Source organism: Passer domesticus, chromosome 14, assembly GCF_036417665.1.
Source record: "Passer domesticus isolate bPasDom1 chromosome 14, bPasDom1.hap1, whole genome shotgun sequence".
NCBI lineage: Eukaryota > Metazoa > Chordata > Aves > Passeriformes > Passeridae > Passer > Passer domesticus.
In genome coordinates, this window is record NC_087487.1 from 11,064,423 (window position 1) to 11,082,242 (window position 17,820).

Consider the following 17,820-nt stretch of genomic DNA (forward strand, 5'->3'; position numbering starts at 1 on the left):
CATATTTATTTAACGAGATTTGTAACTTCACTTTTGCATCACCTGAATGACAGTGTCAGAAGCCAGGAAACAGAAATAATGCAGCTAGCATGCAATTTCTGGAGATTGCTGCTGCTTTGTACCATAAAACCCATCTCAAGAGCAGCAGAGTTTGATGATGGGATACACCTATTGCTCAAGAATTCACACTTCCAGAATCCAAGCCCTGAATCTCATATGTTGTGCTGCAGTCTAATGCATAAGTGTTATCACAGGGAAAAAATAAAAAAAATCTGTCAGGAGTTTTTTCCTGGATAGGTTGGCATCAGCAAGTGTTTAATAGAAGGCAAACTAAATGACACAAGACTATAATTCCAACTGCGTTAAAATCAGCAGAAAAAACTATTAGCATGAAACTTTCTTCAGATCATCCTTCTCTATTCCACGGGCAACATCTGCAAACTCTCAGTGACTCAAGTCACTACATTGGATCTCATGCCCATCTCTCTCCATGTCTTTTACCTAGGCCACATCCAAATCTCACTGTCTTCCTTTGTCCATGAGCATTTTTCATCTCTGTGAAGGCACTTTTCTCCTGATATGACCTCTGTAGACCTCTCTTGACCTTTCCAATCCTCATGCCCTCTTTCTCCAGTTCATGTGAAGCAGTGCCTTTGAGGATGTGGCCATTCTTTATAAGCACTTTGCTTTGCTCAAGAGTCACTCAGAAACATCCTCTTCCTGCCATACCTGTGTTTTACACCTTGGCTTCACAGCACTGAGCATCCTGGTGCTTCTTTGTTGTGGGTTAACTCCAGTAGGTAGCCAAGTCCCACACATCCCTGTGTGGTCAGCACCACTGGTCACAAATCCAGAACAGCCCTGTGAAGCTACTGTGAAGACAATGAACTATATCCCAATCAAAACCAGAACTCTTTTTTCATCTTACCAGCCCCATCCTGCCCAGACTTATCACATCATCCCCCTGGCACCTGGATGATGAGTCCTAAAGGGGGTCTGGGGGTAAGGACTGAGATACTACTGGGTTTGAAGCACCGAGGAGAGACCTCAGGCTCTGTGGTTGTGGTGATGCTGAGGGTGATGACCACGCTGCCTGCCAGGATGAAAAGAGGCATGAAGAAGTGCCTGGGGAAGTGGATATGGATGGTATTACACCTGACGGGTTGCAGGGGAAGTAAGTCATCGCTGATCACGCAGAAAACCTGGCAAGTTGCCTTCTCTCCCTTCATCATTCCCAACAAATAAGGACTCAGCTCTTTGGGCAGCCATTCCTTTCCTCTCCAGGGCATATGGGAAGCTGGGATGCAGGGACCAAAGTGGGTGAATCCACCACCTCCACCACACTTGGTCTGACATGCTATTGCTTAAACCTGGTGGTGTACCCTTAAAGATCAGCACACCACCCTGCACAATGCAAGAACTGGTTCCAGCTGCCTCCTGTGAGAACTTCTGAAAAGCACATTTCTTCACACATTCCACATACCCTCTACCTCCAGATCATGTTTCTTGTGATGGCCTGTGAGTCTGCCCCTTCCTACTTACATCTTGTCATGTGGCAGCCACATGTTGATTGTTTCTCCATTACTCAAACCTAATATCCTGCTCACCTATCTGTCTCTCAGAGATCTGCAGCCTGTACTCCTGCTCATGATGTCCTTTTGAGAATTATAACCTCATTTCTTTTGAATTCCTTTCTCAAAACTCCATCCCTCCCAGAAAACCTAGGACAGCTGATTAGGTCTACCACACCTCTAATGAGTGAGGGTTAGCATTGGAGCCTGGAATTAAGTGGTACAGAGGCTGAAAAGGTCAGGAGTAGGTTGTGGAGGAAGAAAGGAAGTTAGCATGCTAATAACAATTAAGATTTAAATGTATAATTAATATTACCTTGCCCAGTGTTTCAGAGATCCTTTGTTGTATAATGTATCTTTTTCCCCAGTCTGACTTTCTTTTTTTCAACACTGCCCTCTTCAAAGAAGGGCCTTTTCTTCTGAGTTTGAAAAGTTAGACATTTATAAATAATAAATACTACAATAAAAAATCAGGGCTACTGCACTTGCTAGCAAACAGCCAATATGCACTAGGTCTCTTGGAAGTCAGAGGTCTGTTTCTGCTGCTGTTTGTGCCACTTTATCTAATTTGATGCAGCAAAATTGCTCCTGATTTGTATCACTGAAAAACTGAGTTTCTAAAATGTAAAATTGCAATATAAATATAAATATTACCAAATAATACACATCCTAGCAGATGTGCACTATTTGCAGAGATTTGCAGGGATGTCATTATAAGCCAGGAAACACAGATATTTCTAGAGAGGTGACAGCATTACTATTTAATTAGAACAAAGAGGCTTCATAAGGAAATGGCTTGTTTCTGTCCACTTGTTTATTTTCTTCCTTATCTGTCACGTTTAAGTGGATGTTATCTTACTGAACATGAACCCCAGTTCAAAACTTCACTCTGCAGTTCAGAGAAATACAATGTTTCAGAAGAAAAATGTTTTCAGAAGAAAAATTGTAACCTATCTTCACTGAATAGAAGCAGCACAGGACTTAGTATATTGCTGGAAGACAAACATAAAATATTTAGGCTGGTTAGTATTAAGAAAGTCAAAGTGAATATCATGAGATGAAGCAGCCAAACAGAATTGGCAAGGATAGTCTTATAAGGGAGAGGTATTAATAGACTGCTACTCCCACTGGACATGATTCTCCTGTCTTAGGCAAATCTCCCACTAAAACTTTCAAAGGGCATAATGCCAGTCCAGTGCTGAGCAGGAACTTTGGGACCAAAAGCAATACCCAAATCTTCTGTCCATTCATATAACGCCTTTGTTAATTGCTGCTACTGCATCCTCCCTCTGCAGCTTCTTGGGGCCTGGCAGCTGGAGGGCTGGCAGCTTGCTCTGCTGGGCAGATGCTGGCCCTCTGAAGACAGAAGTCAGAGTTTGTTGCCAAGTGGGCCCTGGTGCCCAAAGAGGAAAAATAGTTTGAACATTCATAGCTGCTTTTTGTCATCCAGTGATCAACAGTGACCTTCTGGAGCATGGCTAGCAGAAGATGAGTAGCAAGGCAAGAGTTGATATAACTGGTTAAGCACTGCAGACCTCTAGTTAAATTGTGCTGTCCCACAAGCCTCAGTTTAAGCAGAGCTCTGGACCTACATGTTATTTGGGACCTGCTACAGGAAAAGATCTACTTTCCCATACTTCTGTGTGAAGGACAGTTCTCACGCAGCAATAGTATGAAATTGAAATGAGCTGCAGTTTGCTTTCCTATGCAATGTCCTCTTCTCACTCCCCATCTTCCAGTTTTTACTTTACAGTGGTAGCTTAGGGAACTCATAGGATGCAGACTTCAGCATCCAATATAGAAGGATTCAAACCAATATAAACAATTTACATGGATGTCAGTATTGTCCACCTAACATAAAATTAACATTGTTAACAGGGGATAAGAAGAATTGAGATTCAGGGCAGTAATATAAACAAGTAACAGCAGGCTGTTCTATAACCACAAGCTGTAAGTTATTTTACATCTAGTACTGGCCATTATATAAACTTTGTGCAATTTGTTTGTCTGTTTCAGCAATGGGACTTTAAATGAACAGGAAAAAGATGGTTCTGTTTTGTGTTAATTTCCTCAGGTTAATAAAGTGTCAAATTAAAGCAAGGAATAAATTTCTCAGCAAATATGTAGTTTACAATAACTGTAGTTGTAACAAAGGCCAATAGACAAAATGGTCCTGTCTTGGTGCAACTTTGCTGATGGCTATACAAGAAATAATTTGGCCACTGTGTATCTGGTGTATCCAGTTCTCTGCTGCACGAAGCAATGAAAGGAAATACACTCAAACAAGCCTGCCATGTGTAAAGCTCCCATAAATGCTCCTTGCACTCTTGCACAACCAGCAAGATCCTGCTTTTGAGTTCTCTGGACAGAATTTCAGTCTTTAAAATACTGTTTAGTTCTGCACATTTATAGACTATAATGAAAAACTGGTAGATGAAATTTATACTATATGTTATTTTAACTTATATATATATCATGTAAAGTGGTATGCAGTGAAGTATATACACAAATGTAAAGCCTCAGACATTCCTTTATTTCACTGCATATGAACTCACTGTCTCTCTCACACACGTTCTCACACTCCCACTGTAAGGAACCTGCTGGTCCTCACTGATCCCTAGCATTCCTGGGGGGCTGGCAAGGTCCAAAGGTCCTAGGAGTTCTCTCTGCCACGTTTGCCTTTCCACACAAACATTTGCTAGGAAATCTATCACCTTCAATGCAGCACCATCATGTGACATGACAATAAAAATGTTTATGTGCAGTCTCTCTCACTGTTTTCCAGACAGGAAAGTATCTGTTGGAATGAAGATAATGCTGTACCCTCTCTTTTAACTACCCCCTCCCTCCTTCTTTTTTTTTTGGCAATAGCTTTGATCCTTTACAAGTGTCCTTCTGTCAGTAACCACTCTGGTTTGGATTAAGGACAAAGGCTCCAATTCCCTCCTTTTTTTAGTGAAGTGCTCATGCAAGCCCATTTGTTTGAAGCTTGTGATTCAAACATTCAAAAACTAGGGCTTTGAGCCCCTAAATATTTGCTTTCAGATTCATGGCATGTTCATTGCTGGGCATGTCAAAGGCTGCTGCCTCACCACATTGCATGGTCAGCTGCAGTCTTCCATGGAATGGGCAGTGGCATTTGGAGATGCTGCTGCAGAAAAGAGCAGAAGCCAGGTCAGAAAATGTACAATTATTACTGAAATTAATGGGAATCTGGGTTATGCTGTGATGCTCCTAAGGCCTCGAGCTGTATTGTAACTGTCTATCCATATACTGACTGAATCACACAGATGTCCTACAGGAAATTCCAGGAATAAACGACTGACTAGAATGAATGCTGTAGTAGAGACATCTCCATTTGAAACAGCCCATGGAGACATTCTTAATTCAAAAGGCTGAAGATGCCATCTCTTGACTTTGTGTCACTGTGCATTGGGATATGCCTGGGCAGTGTCAACAGCTGAATCTCTACTGGATTTGGTGGAGTCTTCCCCTTCCTGGCAAACAAAACTGCTGGGGATGGGTTTGCTTTTAAAATGTTAATTTATTCCATTTTAAAGGCTGATTAGTCCCAGTGCTGGGCTTTTGTTTTTGGGCTGGTCTGAATTCTTCATCTAGGAGGAAGTGTCAATATGGTGACAAAACTGGCTTAATTTCTCATCTGTAAAACCTCTACAAATCACGCAGCTCTGCCCCATATTATGGCACACACACATGCACTCTTGACCCATGGCTCCTGCTATGCAGAGGGTAAGGTTTTTCTACATTTTGGTGGGTTTTGCACTGCAAGTCAGGGAGGCCCAGCTGAGGGCTCCTGCACTATTTAAAAGGATACCGCAGGGCTCTTTTTGTGTAAAAGTAAAAACAGATGACACTATGTGAAAAGGGCTTCTTACTTGCTTGCCAAAACCTCTACAATTTCGAAATTCAGCTATGTATCTTTTAATATTCACTTCTCTGATCATTTGCAACATACAAACGCCTTTAAAGTGGCCTCCAAGACTTTCTAAACATTCTTGCTTTCCGTTGTACTTCTAATCCTCTTATTTGTAGGGTCAAAGGAAGATAATGTTGGCTTTCTCTAAAGCTGGCTTACTTTCAGGAATATATGTACTATGACTCTTGCTTTCCTTACAATGCTAATGACATGCATAACAGGTAAAAATACTAATAAAAATGGGTATTTAAAAGGATTTGATGGGCTACATGTTCCTTCCATCTGCAATCTCAATTATTTCATCAGAGTTGAGCACAATAACATAAGTAAACTTCTGCCTAGTGCTTGATCCTCTGTAAAATAATGGAGTCAATTTGCTGCTTTGTACTGAGACCCTAAGCTGGCCACATGTTTCTTTATGAACATTGATTGTAATGCCAAAAAATGTTCAAATTATTTTCAGTTCAAATTACTCGACCTTTCAGAATATTTTTGAGGATGACATGGAAACCAAGCACTTGGAACATCTTATATTAATTTTTCTCCTTTGACACTAAAATGGCCACCATAGTACTTAAGTTACCTAAAACGTCAAGGCAGATCTGAATGCTCACAGGAATAAGCAGCACAAAACTCAGTAAAGACATGTTTTTGAAAATGCTATGGTGGAGTGTATAAAAATTCAGAAACTTTGTTTGTTCTGCACATGTCCAACACATAGCCCAGTGGACCCCATGTCTGTGACAAATGTTTGTCACAAAATCTAAGTAGAGACAGGTTATAAAAACTGATGGCATCAGGAGAAATGAACAACATTCAGGCCCAATATCACAGCAAGCATTATCACAGGGTGAATTCTATTTATGACTAGTAGGAAATAATGTAAAATAGTTTTGAGTGATTTATTCTGGCATGACAGGGAAACTAACCTTTAGGAATGCAACTCTGTATTTTAGAGAATCCATTATTTTTATTTTAAGTATTCTGGGTTGCATATTCTATCTACCACAGAAAACTAGTGTTAGTGTAGATCCAAGAAAAATCAAACAATGTTTCAGGAAGGAGGTATCAGAGGACATAATTAAACATCAACAACTGGGTCAATGGCCTCTTTGTGTAAGACAAAAGTTATAAGACCCATGGTTTCTTCTGAAAATCAAAAGTCAAGCAGCCCAGAGATTCCTAAGATATATCTAGGATTGGTGTGAGAAGTGGTCTGTCAAATAATGAGGCAGAACTGAAGTCTGAAAACTGACTGAGAAGGAATTTTGAACAAGCAGTCACATACAGAGGCTGGAGTTTGGGGTTGGCTGCTGGATGAGAGAGCTTTAGGCCAAGATGATCTGATTTTTTCTTTAAAAAGAAAATCTGTGACTCCTGATATTCTTTTAAATAAAGACGTGTGTGAACTGAACTAGTTCACAAGTATTCCGTTTTGACTGTCAGTGGGAACAAGAATGTGTTTGTATGAAAATTAACTGATAGAAACTTTAAGAGAACTATAAAGTACTACCAATTTGAGATTTCTAAACTGGGCTATGGTCTGAGGATAAGACAAAGTTTTTGCTGATTTTTTTTTAAAGAAAAATGGGAATTCCACTGGGAAGCTGAAGTTTAGAAACTAATATCCCAACCTCTACAAGACGTCTGTCAAACTGTCACTCACACTGAAAAGTACACTACCATTCCTTGTACACATGGCCACCAGCTACACTCTGCTGAGTTTAAAGCAGAGAAAAGTGTAGTTGTAAATGTCCAGGGAAGCTGCTGAAATGATTCTACAATGTATGTGCACTATGCAGCTGGTGGAGATGCTCTCTTTGAACACAATCAAAAACTTGAAGGCAGTAGAAATCTTTCCATTAACTTCTAAATTTTTCACAGGGACTATTTAACAGCATAATTTACTCCAAATTGCATTGATTATACTGTTTATAGCTCTATACCATACCAGACCAATGTACTGACTGATCAGCTTACACTTCTAGACATTTTTGTTGTAAATTCTTGTAGATTTGGGGAGAAAATAAATGCACGTGCTTGTGAGTTGGATTTTCAGAAGTGTTCCTGTATTTTTAAGCTTGAATCCTGTTGTAAAGAGATGAACTTGGGACACTTCAGCATTGTGTGTGATGGACAGCTGTTGAAGCTTGGGGACTTTGCTGGTTTTTTTTGCTCTCCTGCTGTCCCAGAGCAAAACCAGTTTCCTTTTCAGAAAGAGGAAGCCAATACTTATGACAGCTACCAAATTTTGCAACCCACTGGGAAAAACTGTTGGGTTAAGTCCTGCTTTAGCTTTATTCAACCTGCTGTGACCTGAGGCACTGGCACTGTACTACAGTCTGTCCATTGTGTCCAAAAGTACAACTATTGATAAAGGAAAATATCCATGAGGAAGCTTCTGCAGGACAGTACTAGCACAGGAATTGTGGCTTCTGCATCTCACTGATTGTTTGTTTATGCAGGGAATGGCTCTCTCTGAAGCTCCCCAGCACACACTGGTGCTCTACCATGGTACAGTTGGCTACCTGGACTTTCTCTTCTCCCTGGGGTCCCTGTGTTAGCCAAAGGTGCTCCCCTGCATGGCTGTCACCACTCCATGGACACACTGCAGTTTGCCCAGGGACTGCTGGGTCAAAGGGACTGCTGCTTCCCACAGGCAGCTTGGAGGGTTGCCATTGCTGTACTTGTCTAGAGGTCCAAGTTAGTTTGTTTATTTTCTTTAGAGAGTGTCATTCAGCTCTCCTAGAAAGGACAGAGAGGAAAGCCACATAAAAAATATCTATTCTGCTGTTAATGTAGTCCTTCCCAGGCCTCTGACCTTCCTCACCAGGAGGGTTTTCCAAGCTTTGTTCCAAAATACAGATCTGTATTTCCCTGAAGTACTGAACAATTTCCACCAGAGGTCTCTGTCTACTAATAATTCCAGTCTGGTAGGATTGCTTATGCACTGCAGGGTTCCCAAGTCAGCGTTAGGCTTTGTCTCTTCACAGGAGTAGGAAACAAAACCAAGACTTCCCAAATCTGAGTGCCTGGGAAATCATTATCTGCTTTACAGGGCAGTAATACCCATCTGTTACATACGCAGAGATTTTCAAAAAAGGTTTCCTTATGTAAAAGTTATTAAAATAGCTCTCTTGAGCACATGTAGCCTATCAAAACCAACGCTTCAATGAATTTAAGAGTTAAGACCGCTTAATCAGAGTGCAGAAACTATAAATATCATGCTTTTACATGCAGAACAGGTAAGTTCATTTGAAGCAAGGAAAATAAACTTCTATCTTATCACAGTATACTGTGATCCCTAACTTGAGATATAACTGTGCTCAGAGGGAACTGCTCCAAGAGACATTTAGCTTTTATGCTACAATATCTTTGCATCTCATCTGGCTTTAATACAAGTGCACCATCTGCTTATGACAAAATTATTTATTTTTATGGCTATATTCCCCTGTCTTTATTTTATTTACTAATCTACTTCACTCTATGGGATGCATTCAAAAATGCAAGGTGCTAAAAATAAGGATTAAACATTTTTGCCTTGAGGTCTGGTCTCTAATTACTCTGTGCAGCACCTCAATTTACCAAGAAACATTAAGAAGTCTCAAAGAGAGGCTCTTTTGAAGCTCAAACAATGTCATCAGGGTGGGGCAAGTTCCCTTCCCTCACCTCAGGAAAGAGCCTTATCCTCTGTGCCAAGACATTTGCTGGTGTTTTGTTATGGCAGAGGATGGCGTGACATGAGAATCTTGCAGCAGAACCACCAGGATTTCCCCAGCTCGCAGCAGAACCACCAGGATTTCCCCAGCTCACAGCAGAACCACACCACCTGCCTGTGTGGCACATTGCAGTCAACAAAAGGCTGCTAATGGCTGCTCACCCTGAAATCATCTCAGACATATCCTGGTGTAGTCTCTCAGCTGAGATGTGAAAGGTGCACGTTCCATTCATCTCCAAAAGCCACAGCTCCATATCTGAAATTGAAACAAGGCCCGTGACCAGTCCAGCACATCTGTGTCACCACCAGCAGCTTCTCTAACGAGAAGACCGGTGGACAAATACCATGGGAGCAAGGTCTGATCCTGCCCATCTCAGTGGGGTGACTCACAGCAGTAGTTTTTGTGGGGAATGCCTAAAGAATTACAAGCCAACTTCTTAGCAGTTTTACCCATGTCATAAAACATACCATTACTATATGCTAATTCCATATACATATATACATGCTCTCAGCCCCTTCATTTCTGCAAAATATTGCAAGTTGGGGCATTGAAGCAGTACTGGAAGCTGAAAATATTGCACTGAGAAAAATACTGAAAACAAATTCAGCCTTAGAACACAACAAACAGTTGCAAGATGAGAAAAGGTATTAATGCTTTTTGCAACACCTGGCACAGGGCCTACAGCTTACCTTTGCTGAGGAGCAAAATTTACTCCAACCTACAACAGAACTCCTACTGGAGTTAAGGTGGCATTATATGGAAGGATTGTAGGCTGAATTCCAAGAGCACTGTAAATCTTTGTTCAGCTTTGACTCACTCCCTTCTGTTCATGCACAGATAGCAGAAGGGGTATTTACTGGATGAACAGATTGATAATGTGCTCACTTACTCAGTGTCCACTGCTACAACAACCCCTTTGGGATTAAGTGAGAGAAGGAACTGCTTTTGATTTAGGACAAGGAATTTTAACCAAACAGCAGAAAGTTCCACTGTGTCTCAAACTGAATATTTTAGTCAAATCAATGCCTGCACCTGTCTTCTGCTTGTAATTCACCATGAGACAGAAGTCCCTTGGTAATCTGGTAGAAATTCTTGCAGTCCTTTGAAAAAATCACTTGTAATTCAGTAGTTATTTGATTTGCAAACTCTGGGTAGAATTTGATTCATGTTTTGTTCACTCTTTTCCAGCAAATACCCACATTCCATCTAAAGCTGATCCTTGTTTTGTTAGTATTGTCTCTGACTTAAGATGGTATGTTCATTTTTTTGGGAATTCACCATAACCTAACCTCTCCTACCTTGCATTTAGCTGCAGAAATGTGTTGTGATTATGATAATGGTGAGATGACAGGCAGGCCTGGTTATCAGGGTTCAATTCCAGTTCTGATACTTTGCAGTTTGATTCTTTCCTCCTACACAGCTGTTGCAGGCCTGGATGACATTGAAGGTACAACTCCCTCCTCTTTCTGCTCTGCCAGAGCATGTTATAACTGAAAAGCCCTTGAAGAAGCTACAGACAGAGAGGATTGTTTGAGAAAAACACAGGGATTTAACTTGATTAACTATGGATGTAGAGAATCTCTAAAAATTATCTGAAAGTCACAACAGTATCAGAGATTCCATCTGAGGAGACTGTCCTTCCCTTCTCTAAAGCCAAGGACATCAATATTCTGCTTTAGGCCCAACAATGACAAAGACTATGTTGTACTCATTACAGCTCAAAAGCTCTGCAGCTTTGACCCATATGATGGAGCAGAATGAAGAAATGTCTCCACTAAAAGATGCTTTGGTCCTGTTTTGTGTCCAAAAGAGACTCCTATGTTCACTTCACGTGAAAGAAGCAGAAAGATGGAGGAACTTTCTGTCCTTGTTTAGTCTCTAAATAGAGTTAGGTCCCTCCTTTCCTGCTGCTCTAAAATGCATGGCCTTTCAGTAGCCTACAGCTACCTTCAAGAAAACGAAATAGGGCAAGAGTGGACCAGGGACCCAGCAGAAGATGAGGCATAATCTAACCATGAAAAGGCATTGTGAGTATTTTTTCCTTGTCTTTTTAGGAAAATTCTTTCATAGCAGAGAGGTCACACACCCATCTTACCACATATCTTTTCACAATATCTATCCTTTTGCTTTACATCTGCTGTAGCAAAACATTTAAAAGTGTTCTTCTATTGAGAGAGATTGCTATTGGCCTGGGAAAAAAGACTTTCCCCCCTAGATATTGACTTCAGCAGAAATACACACTTATTATATGAGAGCAGAATCTGAGAGTAACAGAAGACAGAAGTGCACAAATTATCCAAGAGCTTAACTTATAAACTTTGAATGTGCTCCAGCTTTTAACAAAGTGCAAGAAAACAAAAGAAAAAAAGCTCAACAATAGCAAAAACATTGCCAAACAATTTGGAGAAAATCTCACTGCTCTCATATGAGCAATGAGATTAAAATTCTCTACTCAGTTTTTGAAGCCACAGACATTAAGATCTCAGCAAATATTTCAATACTTTCAGAAGAGAAATCATTTATTCTACCTGCAGATATTGAGCACAATGCTGCCATTATTTAACTGTTTTACAAAACTGAGGTCCATCAATTCAGTTACCTGCTGGTGTGAATTCAAGGCTTTTGACTGATGAGACACTGTAATTCTAACAGTCCCTGTCAATTCATGCATGATAATGTTGCACAGACAGTATTCATTTCTAAAAATTAAAAAACAATGTACTTTTGCTGTATGCTGCTACTCAAAGTGAGAGTCACTTTTTCAGGGCAAAAGGCCTGAGGAAAAAGGAAGGCCATGATCTGATTATGTGAATAATCTTCCCTTATGTCACAGTCCACATAAGAAAGATGTTGCAACATGGTCCTTGAGTAAGTATGCAACACTGGGTTTGTTTTTCACACTGTAAACAACAGATAAAAATGGAATACTGATAACACTTGGAATTATAATGCATTATGCTTTGAGCTGGCTGCTTGGTGGAATATGATGATGAATATCTGAACCTTCCCAAATCACATTTATTGTAATGTGTTGGTGGCACTAATTTCTTTAAGCTGGAGTCCTTTTTCTCACCTTTTTCATCCCCACTTAGCTTTAGATTCTGTAAGAATTCTCAGGACTAAAAGTAAAACCCCTCTTTTTTTCATTTATTCAAATTATAGTTCTGAAGTTTTGCATTGGTGCAAAGAAGCCACACAGCTGCTAAGAAGAATACAGAACTTTGTGCCAGGATCCTAGGTTGGAAAAGGGGAATGAAAAAGTCATTGTATCACACAGAAAAAAACCTCAAAGTACACCCAACCCAACCATGCTGTGGGTGCATTTTAAGCCCTGAAGTTTGCAATGAAAATAGCCCTGGGTGCATGCCCTTGTATGCATTAAAGCACGAGCCCTTAAGACACAACAAGGCTCTAGGCTGAAACGCGCACCAGGATGGACGCAGGGTCACCCACCTGGATCCAAAAACCTGGACTATCCTGCAAACACAGCTCAAACAGGCAGCTCCTATAAAGCTTACAACTGTCTTGAATATTCACTTACCCCTAGCTGCTTCTTCCATATGGTAACCTCCTTCTGCTAACATGGCAGCATGTAATTATTCTAAAAAGAACAGCAACAACACAGCATTCAAACAGTCCTTGTGACTCAGTCCTGGGCCTTCACAGAGGTTGTGAGGCAAAAACTCTGAGGAGGGAGCATTCTCTTTGCAATGTATGTTTCACTTGAAAGCATTTTCTGTATGCAGAATTAAACATTTTTATCTTCACTTAAAATGCCCTGAGACTCTCCTGTGATGTTAAATTAGGGAAAAAAGTGCACCCTTTGCTTTTGACAGAATTTGTGCAATTTTGGGATTTTCTACTTACATCCATGTTAAAGCACAAGAAAAATACGTCCAAGAAAAAGCTGTGATTTAATATGAAGATAGAAAGTGTAAATACAAAACAAGAAATTGGAAACCAGAAATCTTCCCTTCTAGAAAAGCATCCTTACTACCAGCATCACAAGGCAGTCTAAATTTCGGAAGCAGGATGCCAAGTAGGGTGACATTGCAGGACTGCTCTGCTAAACCATGTTCTGCAGAGATTTCTGGGATAGAATGTGCTCACTTCAGTTTGCAGGATTCTTTGTGGTATTTATATTAGTACAAAATTTGTTGATGTAATGTCATGATGGTGGTCTTCTGCCCAAATCCAACATGTAATTAATGTGATTAAAACCACAACTTTTCAAAGAAAATTTGGCATGCTTTTCTAGAAGAATATGCAGACTTCTTGTGTTTGTAGTACATAACTGAATGCAAATGCATGTGTTTGATTTCCCCTGAGTGCTGTGTGAACAGTTATTATTACTGACCTGGAAATTATTCTACTTTCCCTATTTGACTATTGTTTTTGTCTGGGTTAATGCATCCCTGAAACCAGATGTGCAACACTGGCTATATTTCCATTACTCAACATGATCATGGGTATTTATTACCCCAATGTTTGGGGCAGTAACAGTTGGTTTTTGCTGCCCACTCCATGACCTTGGTCGGTACAATGACCAACAGGCCTCAAGGACAAAATGCAGGGTGCTGTAAGGAATCCATGTCAATGAGGCATTGCCTGGGGCATTACTGCTATGAACCACTTGAAACAAAAGGAAAGAAAATTTAGATTTTAGCTCTCTAAAGCATGCCTGTGTTAGATTTTACACAGGCATCTACCATGTGGCAGAACCAGCATCACCTCCTGGTGTTAGCAATGAAAAGGTTGCTCTGGCCAGTTCTAATTCCAGCCAGAAGAGTGCAGCAGGACATACCTGAGTTGAACATGTCCTCACAGGCCAGACCTAGAAAATGGCCAAAAATTTTTTAAATATTACCCACTCCCGACAATAATAGCCTGACATGTAAAACAAAATAAATGCCAGTTAACAACAAATTGATTTCTTTCAGTCACAGAAAAGGGCAATAGAAAGAAGAGGATGGTTGACCAAACAGTGGCTATTGCTCCTTAACTCTAAACCCATTAATTTACATTGCTATAAACAAAAGGCTAGTGATGGAGTGATTGTTTGTGAATACTGAAGATTTTTTAAGAATACATTAGACTAGGGGAATATAATGTCATGCAAAAACTACATTTGCAATAATCCTCCATGGGGACACAAAAAGGGTTTTATGGAACCAGATTCTTAAATGTTCTGCAATATCCTAGTGTACACCCAAGCCTTTGTGTTACTCTCACAATTTTCTTATGAGGTCAAAAACTACTGCTCTGAGTGTGCAGTAAAATGCATCTGCAGATCTTTGCTTAATTTTAAACAGAAACTTAAGAGTTATGGCTGGAGTTCTCATGCCAAGCTGCTCAGTTACCTGCAGATAGCCTTCCCCTGCTCTGCATGGAGAGCACACACCAGACCCATCTTACATCTGCTCAAGGGCACTAGCAAGAGAGCAGAGTGTGTGCAATGCAGGGCTGGCAGCTCCATGTGAGAACAGGCATTGCTTTCTGGAGTTTTGTTTCAGCTGAACTGCATGGTCTGAATACGGGGGAAACCCCCATCCCTTTATCATAAAAATATAAAGATACAGAGATACAGGTTAGATACATGTTACAAAGATACAGGTGGGAAACTGACACTGCTTTCCCACTGTAGCCTTGAAGAGGTTTCTTCATACAATCGTAGCAGAATACAGAAAAAATAAGGTAGAGGAGCATTCCCAAATGCCACAGGGAAAAGTGTAGGAACAGAGAAAACAGAAATTTTCTCTTCCACTTCAACATGCAGATATTCCTCCATTTCTGTTTCATCCCCCACGCACTGGCATCATCCACTCACTGGCAGTAGCTGTTCATGCCTGCACAGCTTCCAAAATGGGTTCTTCAACAAAGAAAGATCTTCTCCCTTTCTACCACAAATAATATTCAAGAAGGAGCTCTTCATCAAAGATGCTCTGTGGATGGTGGTAACCAAAAAAGTGCACAAATGCCACCCACAATAGTAACAGTGCTCCAAACACTCCTTCCCCCTTTGGAACCACCCTGTGGCTGCTCTCTAAATCACACTGCCCCAGTTTCCTGCTCAGATACTGCCCTTCTTCATTCTTGTTTGTGCAAGGTAAAATGGAGAAACACACACACAGAGACTGGAGATTTTAATCAAACTCCACAGAAGTGAGTAATCCTAGGTGCACCACCCCTCACCTCCCCTGGAAAGGACGGAGATGAAACGGCTGAAGGATAAGGATGGGCACAGCAGAAGCTCTAGCTACACTGCCCTTTGTAGTCAGAGGGTGAAGGCATTTTGTGCTAAAGCAGAGGGAGGCAGAGTGCTGGGAAAGCTAAGTAGGAGTTTTTCCTGGATATGATGAGGAAGGCAAAGGGGTTTACAATCTACAGGCCATTGCAAAAAGTGGAAGCTCTGCACACAGCTCTTTCTGAAGAGAGAAAAGCCCCCATTTTTGTAGATATCATTACCAAGCCTTGCGTAACTTTGCATAGGATAGCTTTAGGCAAGTTGCTGGCTTGGGGCACACTCCCTGAGAAGGCTGTGTGTACCTCTCACTTGCACATGGCCTCTCTGTGCTCAGGAATCCAACGTAAGGTTTATATCATCCCACACAGAGGTGCAGATGTTGGCTTCCCAGAGCAGCAATAACATGTCTCCTCTCCAGTAAGTTATGTTGTTTTCCTAGCGTCTCCTCTGAAGTCACTCTGGCTGCTCCTGGTTCTTCCACATCTCTATACTCCATACACTCACACATTTTGTTCTCTTTGAGAATTTTTGGCTGGAGGCTGTCGGAATGTCATAAGGCATATCTGTCCATATTTTGAACTTGACTAAACTGGCCAAGCACACTCAGAGTCAGTGTTTTATATCTAGGCAGGATCTGTTTCATGCTCTCTTACCAGCAAAGATAACACTAGTACAGTTGTTACATTGGTCATGTAGAAATATTGCCTGCAAACTAATCATTTATTGTGGAGCCGGGGGTGTAGAAATGAGTAAAAACTTGTTTTTTCTTTCATAGTGTAATATTTTGACCTGTTTTAGTATGTTAGCAGTTACAAAGCACTGTAAGCAGCCAACATGGGCCTATTTACTCACACATGTAACTAATGATCCTTGTTGAGACATGATTCCAATATTATAAGCCTTGTTCTACTAAATTCATTGAAACTACTCCCAACTTACATTACCATAAATGAGAACAAAATTAGGTTTAACATGAATATGCAGCCCTATGTATATGCAATTTTACTATGTATTGATATATATGTGTGCATAAATCACCTATGCATGAAGTGCATATACATATTGTCATTCTTATAAATCAGCAGATTCAAATAAGGTATTTTCCTAGAAAACAGCTTGTATAATGACTATAGTTAAAAATGATAATTTTGGAATTAAAATGAGAACTCAGATTGAAATCTTTTCATCTGCCCAGTTTTACTGCAGTGCCAAGTTGCTCAGTACATACCTTAACAGTAATATATTACTTACAATTATGGGATCCTCTTTTTTAAAAAATCAGGAAGCCATTGCAGTTTATTGTTGTCAGTGAACAAATGTTAGGACTATCTGTTTCTAAATTTGAAGGGATACAAAGAGGAGGTGAGAACAATGCAGGATAATTCAGTTCATCCTTGATAGTCACCTCACTGGCTTTAGGCTTCAGTGAGAAGGGCAGAGTGGGCTTCTAGTCTTGAGAAACACTGGTCTGGGCTAGGATATGTACAGAGAGAGAGTGAATAGGAAATGTTCCACACACCTTAGGAACTTACAGTCTTACTCAGAGACTGAAAAAGGGCAAAGCAGCTTCAAAAAGTACGATGATATGAGAGTTCTCTCTCTCATATCACTGTATGACAGGGAAGACTTGAGCTTTTTTTCTAGCACATCCTATGTCTATCTAGGACCTTTTTTCAAGCAGCCGTCAACATGCTTTTCCAAAAAGTGGTAACTAATTCCACAGTCCTGATAGTTTCTCAGACTTGAAAATACTGGCAGAGAATACAGTCATCAATGATTGCCTCTACCTAAATTTGCAAGCTTCTAAAGAGTGGCAGACACAGGAGTTAACAATAGCAGCAATATTATAAAAATAACACATTTTGGAAATCCCTACACTGAATGAGCAGAAACTACAGAACAAAAATAATTATGACCAAAGACTTAAAAGACTGGAGCAAAGAATCAGCTCACACTTAAGACATGTTTGGATTGGCCTTAAGTTTGGCCTTAAGTTATTAAAAGAAAAAAAATAAAAAAAAAGTAGAATGATGCTGATATATGGTGCTCCTCACAGTCCAAATTATGAAGAGTCTTGCTAGAGACTTTGGCAAGCACAAGTTTGACAAACCCTTTCAGTGCTGCACTCAGCAGTCAAAGCAACTTCTCTGCTTATTAAACACAAGCATCTGCAGGCAATAATGGATAGTAATTCACAGTAAGTTTTACCAGTTTAGGGTAGGAACTACAGAGACACAATATAAAAGGCTACAAATGCTCCCATGAAGCTTTAAACCAGTGCAGAATTAGATGAAGTGCTCACCAGAGAGGGACTGTCACTTCACGGTGTTACCTTTCCTTTGCCTCTTT

At 40.4% G+C, this 17,820-nt stretch overlaps 1 long non-coding RNA gene across 1 annotated transcript; it reads right to left on the reverse strand.

Annotated features, from left to right (window-relative positions):
* Positions 1–2,997: 2,997 nt before the first annotated feature.
* LOC135280809 (uncharacterized) lies at positions 2,998–10,733 on the reverse strand. Its single transcript, XR_010347636.1, has 3 exons — positions 10,526–10,733; positions 9,389–9,482; positions 2,998–8,253 (listed from the first exon to the last, which is right to left on the reverse strand). It is a non-coding gene; the product is annotated as an uncharacterized LOC135280809 (long non-coding RNA).
* Positions 10,734–17,820: the final 7,087 nt, after the last annotated feature.